Genomic DNA, 18,268 nt, shown 5'->3' with positions numbered 1-18,268 from the left:
ACGTTGCTGGCATTGGAAATACCAGTTCCTGGACTCAGGCCTTCCTTTCTGTACCTAGCTACAAATGGACAGATAATAAACAGGTCACAGTTTATCACCGTCCCATAAACCACGCTTGGGGCAGCATTGGGTTAGATAATAAATCACGAATTGTCCTGCACAAGGTGATGGAGCACTCGCGTCTGAGTGGTTACAAACACCAGCCGGTCCAGGCGCACATAAGATGCTTTAAATTCCAGTAAAGAGTTAACAACTTCAGAAATCCAGATGGGCAGTTCTTTCCACCTGCAGCCACCATCACTGCATGTGTTTGCTAAGATGCAGGAGGACATTGTGTACTGGGGTGGGACATATGGGCTAATGTGGGACTTGTAAACTTGGGCTGCCCTGGTTTGAGATTTTCTCTCCATGTGCATTTTCCCTTTATATAAAAGTCTCTTTTATACATTTCTCTTTCTGTGGATTTATTTCTCTAATGTACTCAGACTAACACAACTAATATAAGAAAAGGCAGGACACAAGTAAGCACCCGTTTCCGTTTGGGAAAGACACTAATCAGTGAAAAGCTATTTTCCTCCATGCCATCTCTGGGTGGCACAAACATTTAGGTGCTCAATTCGTAATTAAAACGATCATAAGAGCCCATATGGTGGTACCTCAGAAGAGAGAACTGGTGATCTACTTTTGAACCCTCACACAGCCTTGCAGCCCCTATCTCACACGGTTCAGTTTGGCTTTGCACGCCTATTAGTTCCATGACTTGGAATCTACCCCACAGTAACTGTTTGGATGAAAGGTACTCAGTCCTGAGTTATGACCGGTCCCATCCTGACGATTCTGTCATGAGGCAGTCCTGACCGAAGTCAAATACCTCATGGTTCTAGCTTTTCTTTCTTATTTTTTTACACATGTAGTTAAAAGGCTTTATTAGGAAGGCTTTGAACTCAAAAGTAACACTCTTTATAGAATTTTCTTTCATCCTTTCTGTTGGCTCTGTAAATATATAATCAGTGATTCAGCTGTAAGATCAAAGATCCGCTAATTTATTTAAAATAAAATATATTTTGGTTCTTAAAATTTATTCCATAAAGTACATATGTCCCTATAAATTCCCTACTTGTACAAAAGAGGTAAAAATAAAAACAAAAAACCACAAAATATAAAAACCCCAACAAAACAGAAACAGAACATTTTTTTTTAATTGTAAAAAACTAACAAGAGAAAACAATGTTGTGTGTGTGTGTTAATGTTAAAAAAAGTGAAAAATCTCTGAATGGGTGACTCGAACCCCCTAGCATTACATATCTCACCGTCATCAGTCTGTGGGGCTTGAATACATTGGATATACACTTACAGCTACAATGGCATCAGAGGTGTGTGGTATAGCATGAGTGCATGTTACTTATGGTGACCTTTCTAAAAAAAGAAAGAGAAGCAGAGGGTCATAATTCAGCTCATCATAACTATAATACAGCACAACTCAGAGATTGTGTTTTCTGGGTCTTTGTACTGATATGAGCCAATTGAGTTGTGGGCTGATGAACTGAATGTGAAATTGACCTGTTTTTTAAAAGCTTGAATGATCTGGAAGGCTAAATGGAATGGGGAAAAGTATGGTTTCAATCCTTGGAATAGTGATTTGGGGATCTTTCAGGAATCTGTTTCATGATGCCAATTTACTTCCAACACTGTGGATAGTGACACACATTCAATGAAGCAAGTGCTCGGTTGCCAACTTTGATCCGGCCCTATTATTGCCTACTCAGCCTATCCAGACATATCCTTGCAAACTGGCATTATTTTTTTTAGCAAAATAGGTTTCTAATCGCTTATTTTTTCAATTCCCATAAAACAAATTATTTAATAACAATTTTTTTTGATCTCCACAAATGAAAAGGTGGTTATAAAATTTAAACCCCAGGGTTATTGTGTAAAAGGGACTGCAGGACACAAGGTACTAGGAACTTCAGAAGCCTAGGGATTTGGGTGGAAACACTGATTGTAGCACACTAATACACCCCTTGAGGTGGAATAGCCCTCATGCAGACCTACCATGTGTGATATCTAGGCAGTGAGGCCTCCTACTCAGTCACAATCACCGACTCCTCAGAACTGTTTTGCAGTCAGGGGAGACTGCATATAAAGTCCCCAGAAAGGATCAGTGTCCAGGCTGGAGTCTGAAGGCATCAAGATATTAAAGATACTTGCTTCTGTTTGCATCACTTTTATCCCTATCATTCTTCTCATGCAGCCAAAACTGAGTCCCAGGCGGATGGCAACTACAGGAACCAGACTGTTCTGTCTGACTTCTACGTTAGGACACATAGACCATCTGAATAAACCCTTTGATTCTGTGTCCCTCTCCTTCCCATAGACAAAACTGCAGCCAGCACCAGACCTTAAACCTGCAGACTAAGAGCTTTTCAAAAGTCTAGAAAGAGCAGGCTATACCCTGGAAACCTAGCCTGCAGAAGAGAAGACACAGAATCAAAAGCCACAACTGGAAAAAAAAGCTCCTGGTGGGTGTCATTTAGACAATCGATTCCAATGAAAACACTTTAGCTTCTCACAGTGTAAAATTGCTTTTACTTCCGTACTATTGTAATTTAAACAGTTTCCCGTATCTCAACTCCAAATGTAACTCCAGCAGATTCAAGTAAATTAAGGAAGAGGCAATTATTCTGGTGTTTCCCCTGCACCGATTAATGTAGCCTCAATCAGTTTTACTATTCTCAGCTCATGCCTTAGATTTTCAAGTACTTGAATGTGAAGGAAATCATAAAATGCCACATTTCACAGACTGCCTTCTGTGTTGCCTCGCCCAGATTTACGTTTCTCATTTCTAGAGTGCCTCAACATGTGTTTTTTTTTTTTGTGGGGGGGGGTCAAAGAGCATTATCATTGGCTGAAAACCTCCATGATAGGACCGATGAAAAAAATGGGTGCATAAGCAAATGTGGCAAAGAAAGCTGATTGTTCCAGGCTATCAAAAGAGATAGTGTCTGGGGTCTTAAAGGCTTGAAGATAAACAAGCGGTCATCTAGCTCAGAAGCAAAAAAGCCCACATGGAAGAAGCACACCAACCAGTGTGATCACGAGGTTCCAGAGGGACCAGGTATAAGGCATCATGCAAAAAAAAAAAGAATATGTGTGTGTGTATATATATATACCACATTGAATGAAGGGGTAAGTGCAGAGTGGAGACCCAAGGCCCAAGTGTCGGCCACTGGAGATCCCCTCATAGGGGGTTTAGGAGAGGAGATGGGTCAATCAGGGTGCAAGGTAGTACCGAAGAAGAGCACAGCTTTCCCCTAGATCCTAGATGCTTCCACCCCCAACTACCATGATCCGAATTCTACCTTGCAGGGATGGATAGGGCAGAGGTTCTACACTGGTACATATAAGGGCTGGAGGCACAGGGAATCCACGGTGGATGATACCTTCAGGACCAAGGGTGCGAGAGGCGATGCTGTGAGAGTGTAGGGTGAGTGGGTTGGAAAGGGGGAACTGATTACAGGGATCCACATGTGACCTCCTTGGGAGAGGGACGGCAGAGAAGGTGGGGAAGGGAGTCTCCGGATAGAGCAAGATATGACCAAATAATTATATATAAATTACAAAGGGCTCATGAGGGAGGGGGGAGCATGGAGGGAGGGATAAAAAAAAGAGGACCTGATGCAAAGGGCTTAAGTGGAGAGCAAATGCTTTGAGAATGATTGGGACGGGGAATGTATGGATGTGCTTTATACAATTGATGTATGTATATGTATGGATTGTGATAAGAGTTGTATGAGTCCCTAATAAAATGTAAAAAAAGAAAGAAAGAAAAGAAAATGATTATGGCAAAGAATGTACAGATGTGCTTTATACAATTGATGTATGTATATGTATGGACTGTGATAAAAGTTGTATGAGCACCTAATAAAACGTTTAAAAAAAAGAGCATTATCATTTCCCATCATCAGTTGTTTATGGGAAATTTTACATCCTGCAGGTTCCCGTATACAATAATTACATTAAACAATGGAGCTTTTTGTACCTTCCTGTTTTTCACAACAGAATATGCTCACTGATATTGTTAGCTTATCATGCCAAAAGTACAAGATGCACAGGTGGTGTTAATTGAAGGCAGGAATGATTCATGCATTGGTCACTTTAGATTTGCAAGTTCTCGAGTATCTTGATTTAGAAATTCACTAAAGTGAGATGATGCCTTAGCCAGTTAAATGCTAGTGCTTCCAAGCCTCACGTACACCACGACATATCTGAGCAGAAGCCACATTATCTACATGAAACAGCTTTGGGTGTTCCACAGCTACATGCAGACGCCAACCAAATATGAGTTTATTTTGCTTTCTCTGACGTGGCTTTTACTAGCAGTCAGCCTCTTCAAACTCTTTTGTAGATGGTTGAAGACTGTGTGGATTCTAGGGGGCCTATGGGATAATGGTGGGTTTATGAGATTAGAGAGATCTTGTAGGGAAGTTTTCTTGATGTGCATTTAATATTTAATTGCAACTCTCTTTTATACACGGGTGTGAGTGGATTTCAACATCTAAAGTGCACAGATTAACACATTCTCATAGCGGAGTGAACCTCCCTTCCGTCATGTCTATAGGTATTTCTCCTTCCTATAGGCAGCTGGACAGTAATTCATCTGGGGAACGTCTGGTAAACCAGGACAATGGTGCTTTCCCAGCTTTCTGTGATGAAGGGCCAGGCCATTGGTTACCTTTATAAAAGTCTCCTGACACGTCCTAGTGATGTCAGTTTCTGGCATCATAGAGGCTTCCTCTTCCTCCTTTGTTCCCGTTGGTAGTTGCAATCCAGTTATTCTGCTTCAAAGCAAACCCAATGTACAGGGCAAGGAAAGGTTTGCCAGTCCTGGGCCACCCTCATATTTTTCTGATGTTTGGACGCATCTTTGCAGCCCCCGTGGCCATGCATCCTGCAAAAGGACTGGCTCTTTGTCACTTGCCCTCCACTTTAAATTGACCAGAGGGGTTCGCCATTTGGCTCTCTCTCTGACAAGGTTCTGCATTGGTTTACAAGCCTCTACTACATGAAAGTGTTTGCATGATTAGCATAAGGTTTTCAGTGGTGTATTTCGTCATCCTCAGTGTGTCCTTACTCTAGACACCCTGCTGCATGCTTTGCCCTTTACATGACATTGCTGGCATTGGAAATAGCAGTGACCTGCACTCTGACCTTCCTTTCTGTACCTAGCTACAAATGGACAGATTTTAAACAGGTCACAATTTATCACCGGCCCTTGTACCACCCTTGGATCAGCATAGTGGTAGATAATAAATCACGAGTAGTCCTGCACAAGGAGATGGAGCCCTCGTGTCTGAATGGTTACAAACACCAGCCACTCCAGGCGCACAAAAGGCTATTTAAATTCCAATAAAGAGTTAACAACCTCAGAAACCAAGATGGACAGTATTTTCCACCTGCAGCCACCATGACTGCATGTATTAAGATGGAGGAGCACATTGTGGATTGCTCTGGGACATATGGGCTAATGTTAGACTTGTAGACTTGGGCTGCACTGGTTTGGGATTTTTTTCTCCATGTGGATTTACCCTTTATCTAAAGCTCTCTTTTACACATTTCAGTTTCTGTGGATTTATTTCTTTAATGTACTCAGAAGAACACAAATAAAATAAAGAAAAGGCAGGACACAAGTAAGCACCCGTTTCCGTTTGGGAAAGACACTAAACAGTGAAAAGCTATTTTCCTCCATGCCATCTCTGGGTGGCACAAACAGTTAAGTGCTCAATTCATAACATAAACGATCATCTGAACCCATATAGTGGTTTTGGGTGGATACACTGTTTGAGGCACACTAAGAACCCGCTTGAGGTGGAATAGCCCTCACGCAGACTTATGAAGTGTGATATCTAGGCAGTGAGCCCTCCTACTCAGTAACAATCACCAACTCCTCAGAACTGTTTTGGAGTCAGGGGAGACTGCATATAAAGTCCCCAGAAAGGATCAGAGTCCAGGCTGGAGTCTGAACGCATCAACATATTAAAGATACTTGCTTCTGTTTGCATCACTTTTATCCCTCTCATTTTTCTCATGCAGCCAAAACTCAGTCCCAGGCGGATGGCAACGACAGTAACCAGACTGTTCTGTCTGACTTCTACGTTAGGACACATACCATCTGAATAAACCCTTAGATTCTGTGACCCTCTCCTTCCCATAGACAAAACTGCAGCCAGCACCAGACCTTAAACCTGCTGACTAAGGGTTTGTCAAAAGTCTAGAAAGAGCAGTCAATACCCTGAAAACCTAGCCTGCAGAAGAGAAGACACAGAATCAAAACCTACAACAGAAAAAAAAAACAAACAAAAAAACTCCAAGTGGGTGTCATTCAGAAAACCGATTCCAATGAAAACACTTGAGCTTCTCACAGTGTAAAATTGCTTTTACTTCCCACTCTTGTAATTCAAACAATTTCCCATATTTCACTTCCAAATGTAACTCCAACAGATTGAAGTATATTAAGGAAGAGGCATTTATTCTGCTGTTTCCCTTGAACCAATTATGGAGCCTCAAACAGTTTTACTATTCTCAGTTCATGCCTTAGATTTTCAAGTACTTGAATGTGAAGGAAATCATAAAATGTCGCGTTAAACAGGCTACCTTCTGAGTTGCCTCACCCAGATTTATGTTTTTCATTTCTAGAGTGCCTCAATATGGGTTTTTTTTGGGGGGGGATCAAAGAGCATTATCATTTCCCATCATCAGTTGTTTATGAGAAATTTTACATCGTGCACGTTCCCGTATACAATAATTACATTAAATAATGGAGCTTTCTGTATCTTCCTGCTTTTCACAACAGGTTATGCTCACTGATATTGTTAGCTTATCATGGCAAATGTCCAAGATGCACAGTTGGTGTTAATTGAAGGGCGGAATGATTCATGCATTGGTCACTTTAGCTTTGCAAGTTCTCGAGCATGTTGATTTTGAAATTCAGTATAGTGAGATGATGCCTTAGCCAGTTAAATGCTACTGCTTCCAAGCCTCACGTACACCTAGACATATCTGAGTAGAAGCCACATTATCTACGTGTAACAGCTTTGAGTGCTTCACAGCTCTATGCTGATGTCCACCAAATTTGAGATTATTGTGCTTTCTCTGACTTGGCTTTTACTAACCGTCAACCTCATTCCATCTCTTTTGTAGTTGGTTGAAGACTCTGTGGATTCTGGGTGGCCTATGGGATAATGGTGGGCTTATGAGGTTAAAATGATCTTGTAGGGAAGTTTTCTTCATGTGTGTTTAATATTTAATTACAACTCTTTTATACACGTTTGTCTGTGGATTTTAACATCTAAAGTGCACAGATTAACACATTCCCATAGCGGAGTGAACCTCCCTTCTGTCATGTCTATTGGTATTTCTCCTTCCTACGGGCAGCTGGACAGTAATTTATCTGGAGAACATCTGGTAAACCAGGACAATGTTGCTTCTCCAGCTTTCTGTGATGAAGGGCCAGGTCATTGGTTACGTTTAAAAAAGTCTCCTGACACGTCCTAGTGAATTCTGTTTCTGGATCATAGTGGCTTCCTCTTCCTCGGATGGTCTTGTTGGTAGGTGCTATCCAGTTGATCTGCTTCAAAGCAACCCCAATGTACAGGACAAGGAAAGTCTTGCCAATCCTGGGCCACCCACATATCTTTCTGATATTTGAACCCATCGTTGCAGCCCCCGTGACCATACATCCTGCAAACGGCCTGTCTCTTTTTCAATGATCCTCCCCTTTAATCTTACGAAAAGGATTCGTCATCTGGCCCTCTCTCTGATAAGGTTCTCCCTTACTTTACTATTCCCCCACTACCTGACAGTGTACCAATAATTAGCATAAGGTTTTCAGTGGTGTATTTCGTCATCCTCAGTGTGTCCTTAGTCTTGAAACCCTGTGGGGGGCTTTGCTATTTTTATGACGTTGCTGGCATTGGAAATACCAGTTACCTGCATTCCGGCCTTCCTTTCTGTACCTAGCTACAAATGGACAGATAATATAGAGGTCACAATTTATCACCGACCCGTGTACCACCCTTGTAGCAGCATTGGTGTAGATAATAAATCACGAATTGTCCTACACAAGGAGATGGAGCCCTCGGTTCTGAGTTGTTACAAACACCAGCCTCTCCAGGCGCACAAAAGGCGCTTTTAATACAAGTAAAGAGTTAACAACCTCAGAAACCCAGATGGTCAGTTCTTTTCACCAGCAGCCACCATAACTGCATGTGTCTGTTAAGATGGAGGAGGACATAGTGGATTGGGGTGTGACATATGGGCTAATGTTGGACTTGTAGACTTGGGATGCACTGGACTGGGATTTTTTCACCATGTGCGTTTACCCTTTATCTAAAGCTCTCTTTTATACATTTCAGTTCCTGTGGATTTATTTCTCTAATGTACTCAGACTAACACAATTAATATAAAAAAAGGCAGGACATAAGTAAGCACCCGTTTCCGTATGCGAAAGACACTAAGCTATTTTCCTCCATGCCATCTTTGGGTGGCACAAACAGTTAAGTGTTCAATTCATAAGTAAAACGATCATCTGAACCCATATGGTGGTACCTCAGAAGACAGGCCTGGTGGTCTGCTGTTGAATCCTCACACAGCCTTGAAGCCCCTATCTCACACGGTTCAGTGTGGCTCTGCATACCGGGTAGTTCCATGACTTCGAATCTACCCCACAGTAACTGTTTGGATGAAAGGTACTCAGTCGTGTATTATGACAAGCCCCATCCTAACGATTCTGTAATGAGGCAGTCCTGACCGAAGTTAAACACCTCATGATTCTAGCTTTTCTTTTCTTATTTTTTTCCACAAGTAGTTAAAAAACTTTATTAAGAAGGCTTTGAAGTCAAAAGTAACACTCTTGATAGACTTTTCTTTCATCCTTTCAGTCGGCTCTGCAAATATATAATCAGTGATTGAGCTGTAAGATCAAAGATTTGTTAATTTATTTAAAATAAAATATATTTTAGTTCTTAAAATTTATTCCATAAAGTACATATTTCCCTATAAATTCCCTACTTATACAAAAGAGATAAAAAATAAAAGCAAACACAAAATATAAAATCCACAACAAAACAGTAACTGACCATCTTTTTAAAAATTGTAAAAAAAGCTAACAAGAGAAACAAATGTTGTGTGTCTTTGTTTATATTTAAAAAAGTGAAAAATATCTGGATGGGGTATCCCACGCTTTGGCTTTACATATCGCACCGTCATCAGTCTGTGGGGCTTGAATACATTGGATATAAACTTATAGCTACAATGGCATCAGAGGTGTGTGGTATAGCATGAGTGTATTCCACTTATGGTAAACTTTCTAAAAAAAGAAAGAGAAGCAGATGGTCATAATGCAGCTTATCATAACTATAATACAGCACAACTCAGAGATTGTGTTTTCTGGATCTTTGAGCTGATATGAGCCAATAGAGTTGTGGGCTGATGAACTGAATGTGAAATTGACCTGTTTTTTAAAAGCTTAAAAGATCTGGAAGGCTAAATAGAATGGGGAAAAGTATGGTTTAAATCCTTGGAATAGTGATTTGGGTCTCTTTCAGGATCCTGTTTCATGACGCTAATTTACTTCCAAAACTGTGGATAGTAACACACATTCAATGAAGCAAGTGCTTGGCTGCCAACTTTGAGCCTGCTCTATTATTGCCTACTCAGCCTATCCAGATATTTCCTTGCCAACTGGCATTAATTTTTTTTTGCCAAATAAGTTTCTAATGGCTCATTTTTTCATTTTCCATAAACCACATTATTTAATAACAATTTTTTTTGATCTCCACAAATGAAAAAGTGGTTATAAAGTACAAACACCATGGGTTATTGGGTAAAAGTGACTGCAGGACACAGGGTACTGGGAACTTCAGAAGCCTAGGTACTTGGGTGGAAACACTGATTGAGGAACACTAATACACCCTTTGTGGTGGAATAGCCCTCATGTAGACCTACGGTGTGTGATATCTAGGCAGTGAGCCCTCCTACTCATTAAAAATCACTGACTCCCCAGAACTGTTTTGGAGTCAGGGGAGACTGCATATAAAGTCCCCAGAAAGGATCAGTGTCCAGGCTGGAGTCTGAAGGCATCAATATATTAAAGATACTTGCTTCTTTTTGCATCACTTTTATCCCTATCATTCTTCTCATGCAGCCGAAACTCAGTCTCAGGCGGATGGCAACTACAGTAACCAAAATGTTCTGTCTGACTTCTACGTTAGGACACTTAGACCATCTGAATAAGCAATTTGATTCTGTGTCCCTCTCCCTCCCATAGACAAAACCGGAGCCAGCACCAGATCTTAAACCTGGAGACTAAGAGTTTGTCAAAAGTCTAGAAAGAACAGTCAATACCTGGAAACCTAGCCTGCAGAAGAGAAGACACAGAATCAAAAGCTACAACTGAAAAAAAAAATCTCCAGGTGTGTGTCATTCAGACAACCGATTCCAATGAAAACACTTCAGCTTCTCACACTGTAAAATTGCTTTTACTTCCGTACTATTGCAATTTAAACAGTTTCCCATATCTCACCTCCAAATGTAACTCCAGCAGATTCAAGTATATTAAGGAAGAGGCAATTATTCTGGTGCTTCACCTGCACCGATTAATGTAGCCTCAATCAGTTTTACTATTCTCAGCTCATGCCTTAGATTTTCAAGTACTTGAATGTGAAGGAAATCATAAAATGCCGCGTTTCACAGGCTGCCTTCTGTGTTTCCTCACCCAGATTTACGTTTTTCACTTGTAGAGTGCCTCATCATGGGTTACTTTTTTGGGTCAAAGAGCATTATCATTTCCCATCATCAGTCGTTGATGGGAAATTTACATCCTGCAGTTCCCGTGTACAATAATTACATTAATCAATGGAGCTTTTTGTTTCTTCCTGTTTTTCACAACAGGTCATGCTCACTGATATTTTTAGCTTATCATGCCAAATGTCCAAGATACACAGTTGGTGTTAATTGAAGTGGGGAATGATTCATGCATTGGTGACTTTTGCTTTGCAAGTTCTCAAGCATCTTGATTTTGAAATTCAGTATAGTGAGATGATGCCTTAGCCAGTTAAATGCTACTGCTTCCAAGCCTCACGTACACTCAGACATATCTGAGCAGAAGCCATATTATCTACGTGAAACAGCTTTGGGTGCTCCACAGCTATATGCAGATGCCCACCAAATATGAGATTATTTTGCTTTCTCTGACTTGGCTTTTACTAGCAGTCAGCCTCATTCCAACTCTTTTGTAGATGGTTGAAGACTGTGTGGATTTGGCGGGCCTATGGGATAATGGTGGGCTTATGAGATTAGAAACATCTTGTAGGGAAGTTTTCTTGATGTGTATTTAATATTTAATTACAACTCTTTTTTATACACGTGTGTCTGTGGATTTCAACATCTAAAGTGCACAGATTAACACATTCCCATAGCGGAGTGAACCCCTCTTCCGTCATGTCTATAGGTATTTCTCCTTCCTACGGGCAGCTGCACAGTAATTTATCTGGGGAACGTCTGGTAAACCAGGACAATGGTTCATCCCCAGCTTTCTGTGATGAAAGGCCAGGCCTTTGTTTACCTTTATAAAAGTCTCCTGTCACGTCCTAGTGATGTCTGTTTCTGGGATCATAGTGGCTTCCTCTTCCTCGGTTGGTCTTGTGGGTCTGTGCTATCTGGTTGGTCTGCTTCGAAGCAACCACAATTTACAGGACAAGGAAAGGCTTGCCAGTCCTGGGCCACCCTCAAGTCTTTCGGATGTTTGAACCCATCTTTGCAGCCCCCATGGCCATGCATCCTGCAAACGGCCTGGCTCTTTTTCACTGATCCTGCCCTTTAATCTTACAAAAAGGGTTCGTCATCTGGCCCTCTCTCTGACAAGGTTCTGCCTTGCTTTACTAGTCCTACACTCCCTGACAGTGTATCAATGATTAGCATAAGTTTTTCAGTGGTGTATTTCGTCATCCTCAGTGTGTCCTTAGTCTGGAAAACATTTTGGGTATTTATCTATTTTCGTGACATTGCTGGCATTGGAAATACCAGTGACCTGCATTCTGGCCTTGCTTTCTGTATCTAGCTACAAATGGACAGACAATAAAGAGGTTACATTTTATCATGGGCCCATGTAGCACCCTTGGAGCCGCATTGGGGTAGATAATAAATCACGAATTGTCCTACACAAGGAGATGGAGCCCTCGTGTTTGATTGGTTAAAAACACCAGCCACTCCAGGCGCACAAAAAAAGTTTTTAATTCCAGTAAAGAGTTAACAACCTCTAAAAACCAGATGGGCAGTTCTTTCCACCTGCAGCCTCCATCACTGCATGTGTTTGTTAAGATGGCGGAGGACATAGTGGTTTGGGGTGTGACATATGCGCTAATGTTGGACTTGTAGACTTGGGCAGCACTGGTTTGGGATTTTTTCTCCATGTGCATTTACCTTTTATATATTTCAGTTTCTGTAGATTTATTTCTCTAATGTACTCAGACTATCAAAAGTAATATAAGAAAAGGTAGGACATAAGTAAGCACCCGTTTCCGTTTGGGAAAGACACTAAACAGTGAAAAGCTATTTTCCTCCATGCCATCTCTGGATGGCACAAACTGTGAAGTGCTCAATTCATAATTTAAATGATCATCTGAACCCATATGGTGGTACCTCAGAAGGCAGACCTGGTGGTCTGCTTTTGAACCCTCACACAGCCTTGCAGCCCCTATCTCACACGGTTCAGTTTGGCTCTGCACATCTAGTAGTTCCATGACTTGGAATCTATCCCACAGTAACTGTTTGGATGAAAGGTACTCAGTCCTCAATCATGACGAGCCCCATCCCGACGATTCACTCAAGAGGCAGTCCTGACTGAAGTCAAATACATCATGATTCTAGCTTTTCTTTCATATTTTTTCCACAAGTAGTCAAAAGACTTTATTAAGAAGGCTTTGAAGGCAAAAGTAACACTCTAGATAGAAATTTCTTTCTTCCTTAAAGTCAGCTCTGCAAATATATAATCAGTGATTTAGCTGTAAGATCAAAGATCCGTTAATTTATTTAAAATAAAATTTATTTTAGTTCTTAAAGTTTATTCCATAAAGTACATATTTCCCTATAAATTCCCTACATATACAAAAGAGGTAAAAAATAAAAACAAATTAAAAAAACACAAAATATAAAAACACCAACAAAACATTAACTGAGCATCTCTTTAAAAATTTTAAAAAACTAACAAGAGAAACCAATGTTCTGTGTGTTTGTTAATAATAAAAAAAGTAAAAAATCTCTGGACGGGGGACTCCCACCCCCTGGCTTTACATATCTCACCGTCTACAGTCTGTGGAGCTTGAATACATTGCATATAAACTTACAGCTACTATGGCATCAGAGGTGTGTGGTATAGCATGAGTGCATGCCACTTATGGTAAACTTTCTAAAAAAGAAAGAGAAGCAGATGCTCATAATTCAGCTCATCATAACTATAATACAGCCCAACTCAGAGATTGTGTTTTCTGGGTCTTTGAACTGATATGAGCCAATTGAGTTGTGGGCTGATGAACTGAATGTGAAATTGACCTGTTTTTAAAAAGTTTGAATGATCTGGAAGGTTAAATGGAATGGGGAAAAGTATGGTTTAAATCCTCGGAATAGTGATTTGGGGACTTTTCAAGAACCTGTTTCATGATCCCAATTTAATTCCAACACTGTGGATAGTGACACACATTCAATGAAGCAAGTGCTTGGCTTCCAACTTTGCACCGGCTCTATTTTGCCTACTCAGCCTATCCAGACATTGCCTTGCAAACTGGCCTTATTTTTTTTAGCCAAATAAGTTTCTAATGGCTTATTTTTTCAATTTCAATAAACCACATAATTTAATAACAATTTTTTTTAATCTCCACAAATTAACAGGAGGTAATAAAGTATAAAAAGCAGGGTTATTGGGTAAAAGGGACTGCAGGGCACAGGGTACTAGGAACTTCAGAAGCCTAGGGATTTGGGTGGAAACACTGATTTGGCACACTAAGACTCCCCTTGAGGTGGAATAGCCCTCATGCAGATTTATGAAGTGTGATATGTAGGCAGTGAGCGCTCCTACTCAGTCACAATCACCGATTCCTCAGAACTGTTTTGGAATCAGGGGAGACTGCATATAAAGTCCCCAGAAAGGATCAGTGTCCAGGCTGGAGTCTGAAGGCATCAATATATTAAAGATACATGCTTCTGTTTGCATCACTTTTATCCCTATCATTCTTCTCATGCAGCCAAAATTCAGTACCAGGGGGATGTCAACTACAGTAACCAGACTGTTCTGTCTGAGTTCTACGTTAGGACACGTAGACCATCTGAATAAACCCTTTGATTATGCGTCCCTCTCCTTCCCCTGGACAAAACTGCAGCCAGTATCAGACCTTAAACCTGCAGATTAATTGTTTTTCAAAAGGCTAGAAATAACAGTCAATACCCTGGAAACCTAGCCTGCAGAAGAGAAGACACAGAATCAAAAGCTACAACTGAAAAAAAAAAAAACTCCTAGTGGGTGTCATTCAGACAACCGATTCCAATGAAAACACTAGAGCTTCTCACAGTGTAAATTTCTTTTACTTCCGTACTATTGTAATTCAAATTGTTTCCCATATCTCACCTCCAAATGTAACTCCAGCAGATTCAAGTATATTAAGGAAGAGGCAATTATTCTGCTGTTTCCCCTGAACCCATTATGGAGCCTCAAACAGTTTTATTATTCTCAGCTCATGCCTTAGATTTTCAAGTACTTGAAGGTGAAGGAAATCATAAAATGCCGCGTTTCACAGGCTTCCTTCTGTGTTGCCTCACCCAGATTTACGTTTTTCATTTCTAGAGTGCCTCAACAAGGGTTTTTTTTTTTTTTTTGGGTCAAAGAGCATTATCATTTCCCATCATCAGTTGTTGCTGGGAAATTTTACATCCTGCAGGTTCCCGTATACAATAATTACATTAAACAATGGAGCTTTCTGTATCTTCCTGCTTTTCACAAAAAGTTATACTCACTGATATTTTTAGCTTATCATGCCAAATGTCCAAGATGCACAAGTGGTGTTAATTGAAGGGCAGAATGATTCATGCATTGGTCACTTTTGCTTTGCATGTTCTCGGGCATCTTGATTTTGAAATTTAGTAATGTGAGATGATGCCTTAGCCAGTTAAATGCTACTGCTTCCAAGCCTCGTGTACACCCAGACATATCTGAGCAGAAGCCACATTATGTACGTGAAACAGCTTTGTGTGCTCCACAGCTATATGCAGATGCCCACCAAATATGAGATTATTTTGCTTTCTCTGACTTGGCTTTTACTAGCAGTCAACCTCATTCCATCTCTTTTGTAGATGGTTGAAGACTGTGTGGAATTTGGGGGGCCTATGGGATAATGGTGGGCTTATGAGATTAAAAAGATCTTGTAGGGAAGTTTTCTTGATGTGCATATTAATATTTAATTACAACTCTCTTTTATACACGTGTGTCTGTGGATTTCAACATCTAAAGTGCACAGATTACCACATGCCCATAGCGGATTGAAACTCCCTTCCTCATGTGTATAGGTATTTCTCCTTCCTACGGGCAGCTGGACAGTAATACATCTGGGCAACGTCTGGTAAACCAGGACAATGGTGCTTCCCCAGCTTTCTGTGATGAAGGGCCAGTCCATTGGTTACCTTATAAAAGTCTCCTGACACGTCCTTGTGATGTCTGTTTTTCTGGGATCATAGTGGATTCATCTTCCTCGGTTGGTCTTGTTGGTAGGTGCTATCCAATTGATCTGCTTCAAAGCAACCCCAATGTACAGGACAAGGAAAGGCTTGCCATTCCTGGACCACCCTCATATTTTTCTGATGTTTGAACCCATCTTTGCAGCCCCTGTGGTCATTCATCCTGCAAATGGCCTGGCTCTTTGTCACTGGCCTCACCTTTAATCTGATCAGAAGTGTTCGTCATGTGGCCCTCTCTCTAACAAGGTTCTGCCATCCTTTCCTAGTCCTCCACTGTCTGACAGTGTATCCATGATTTGCATAAGGTTTCATTGGTGTATTTCTCCATCCTCAGTTTGTCCTTAGTGTACACACCCTGTTGTGTACTTTGCTCTTTTACTGACGTTGCTGTCATTGGAAATACCAGTGCCTGGACTCTGGCCTTCCTTTCTGCACCTAGCTACAAGTGGACAGATAATAAACATTCACAGTTTATCACCGGCCCATATACCACACTTGGAGCAGCATTGGGGTAATTAATAAATCACGAAATGTCCTGCACAAGGAGATCGAGCCCTCGTGTCTGAGTGGTTACAAACATCAGTCGCTCAAGGCACACAAAGGGCGCTTTTAATTCCAGTAAAGAGTTAACAAACTCAGAAACCCAGATGGACAGTTCTTTCCACCTGCAGCCATCCTCACTGCATGTGTTTGTTAAGATGGAGGAGGACATTGTGGATTGGGGTAGGATATACGGGCTAATGTTGGACTTGTAGACTTGGGCTGCACTGGTTTGGGAATTTTTCTCCATGTGCATTCACCCTTTATCTAAAACTTTCTTTTATACATTTCAGTTTCTGTGGATTTATTTCTCTAATGTACTCAGACTAACACAACTAATATAAGAAAAGGCAGGACACAAGTAAGCACCCGTTTCCGTTTGGGAAAGACACTAAACAGAGAAAAGCTATTTTCCTCCATGCCATCTCTGGGTGGCACAAGCAGTTAAGTGCTCAATTCGTAACTAAAATGATCATCTTAGCCCATATGGTGTTACCTCAAAAGACAGAGTAGTGGTCTGCTTTTGAACCCTCACACAGCCTTGCAGCCCCTATCTCACACTGTTTAGTTTGGCTATGCACACCTGGTAGTTCCATGACTTGGAAACTACCCCACAGTAACTGTTTGGAGGAGAGGTACTCAGTTCTGAGTTATGACCGGGCCCATCCTGACGATTATGTCATGAGGCAATGCTGAACCAAGTCACATACCTCATGATTCTAGCTTTTCTTTTCTTATTTTTTTTCAAAAGGTAGTTAAAAGATGTCGCGTGCTCAGTCTCGCCAGCAAGAAGGACGCGGCACAACAGGATTCTTCCATAGGCGTTTAATGTGGGTTCGATTTGCAGATGCGGAAAAAGCCCCCGAAGCCCCAAACTACTGCTTCTTGTATGCGCTCTATGGGGACGTGCTGTGCATTGATTGGTGCGTTCCCCAGAACCCTTATTAGCATACTCCAGGGTGGAGTTATGACTACGTCATCTAAGAAGTGCGCATGCTCTAAGTGGTTGTTTACCACTTCACTGGGACACTGGCCTGACTGCCCGGCGCCATCTTGTAATGGCTGCGAGAGCTGCGGCTTCACACAAAAATACTTTATTAAAAAGGCTTTGAAGACAAAAGTAACATTCTTATAGAATTTTCTTTCATCCTTTCTCTTGCTAGTTTATTACAATTTTTAAAAAGATTCTCAGTTACTGTTGGTTGGGGTTTTTATATTTTGTGTTTTTTTTTTTAGCTCTTTTGTATAAGAATGGAATTTATATGGAAATATGTACTTTATGGAATAAATTTTAAGAACTAAAATATATTTTATTTTAAATAAATTAACTGATCTTTGATCTTACAGCTAAATCACTGATTATATATTTGCAGAGTCAACTGAAAGGATGAAAGAAAATTCTATCAAGAGTGTTACTTTTGACTTCAAAGCCTTCCTTATAAAGTCTTTTAACTACCTGTGGAAAAAAATAAGAAAAGAAAAGCTAGAATCATGAGGTATTTGACTTCGGTCAGGACTGCCTCATGACAGAATCGTCAGGTTGGGGCCGGTCATAACACAGGATTGAGTACCTTTCATCCAAACAGTTACTGTAGGGTAGATTCCAAGTCTGTGAACTACCAGGTGTGTAGAGCTAAACTGAACTGTGTGAGATAGGGGCTGCAAGGCTGTGTGACGGTTCAAAAGCAGACCACCAGGTCGGTCTTCTTAGGTACCATCATAGGGTCTCAGATGATCGTTTTAGTTATGAATTGAGCACTTAACTGTTGGTGCCACCCAGAGATGGCATGGAGGAAAATAGCTTTTCACAGTTTAGTGTCTTTCCCAAACGGAAACGGGTGCTTACTTGTGTCCTGTCTTTTCTTATATTAGTTGTGTTAGTCTGAGTACATTAGAGAAATAAAACCACAGAAACTAAAATGTATAAAAGAGAGCTTTAGATAAAGGGTAA

This window comes from Tenrec ecaudatus, chromosome 11 (assembly GCF_050624435.1).
Source record: "Tenrec ecaudatus isolate mTenEca1 chromosome 11, mTenEca1.hap1, whole genome shotgun sequence".
NCBI classification, from domain to species: domain Eukaryota; kingdom Metazoa; phylum Chordata; class Mammalia; order Afrosoricida; family Tenrecidae; genus Tenrec; species Tenrec ecaudatus.
Note: the sequence above shows the minus strand (reverse complement) of the source record.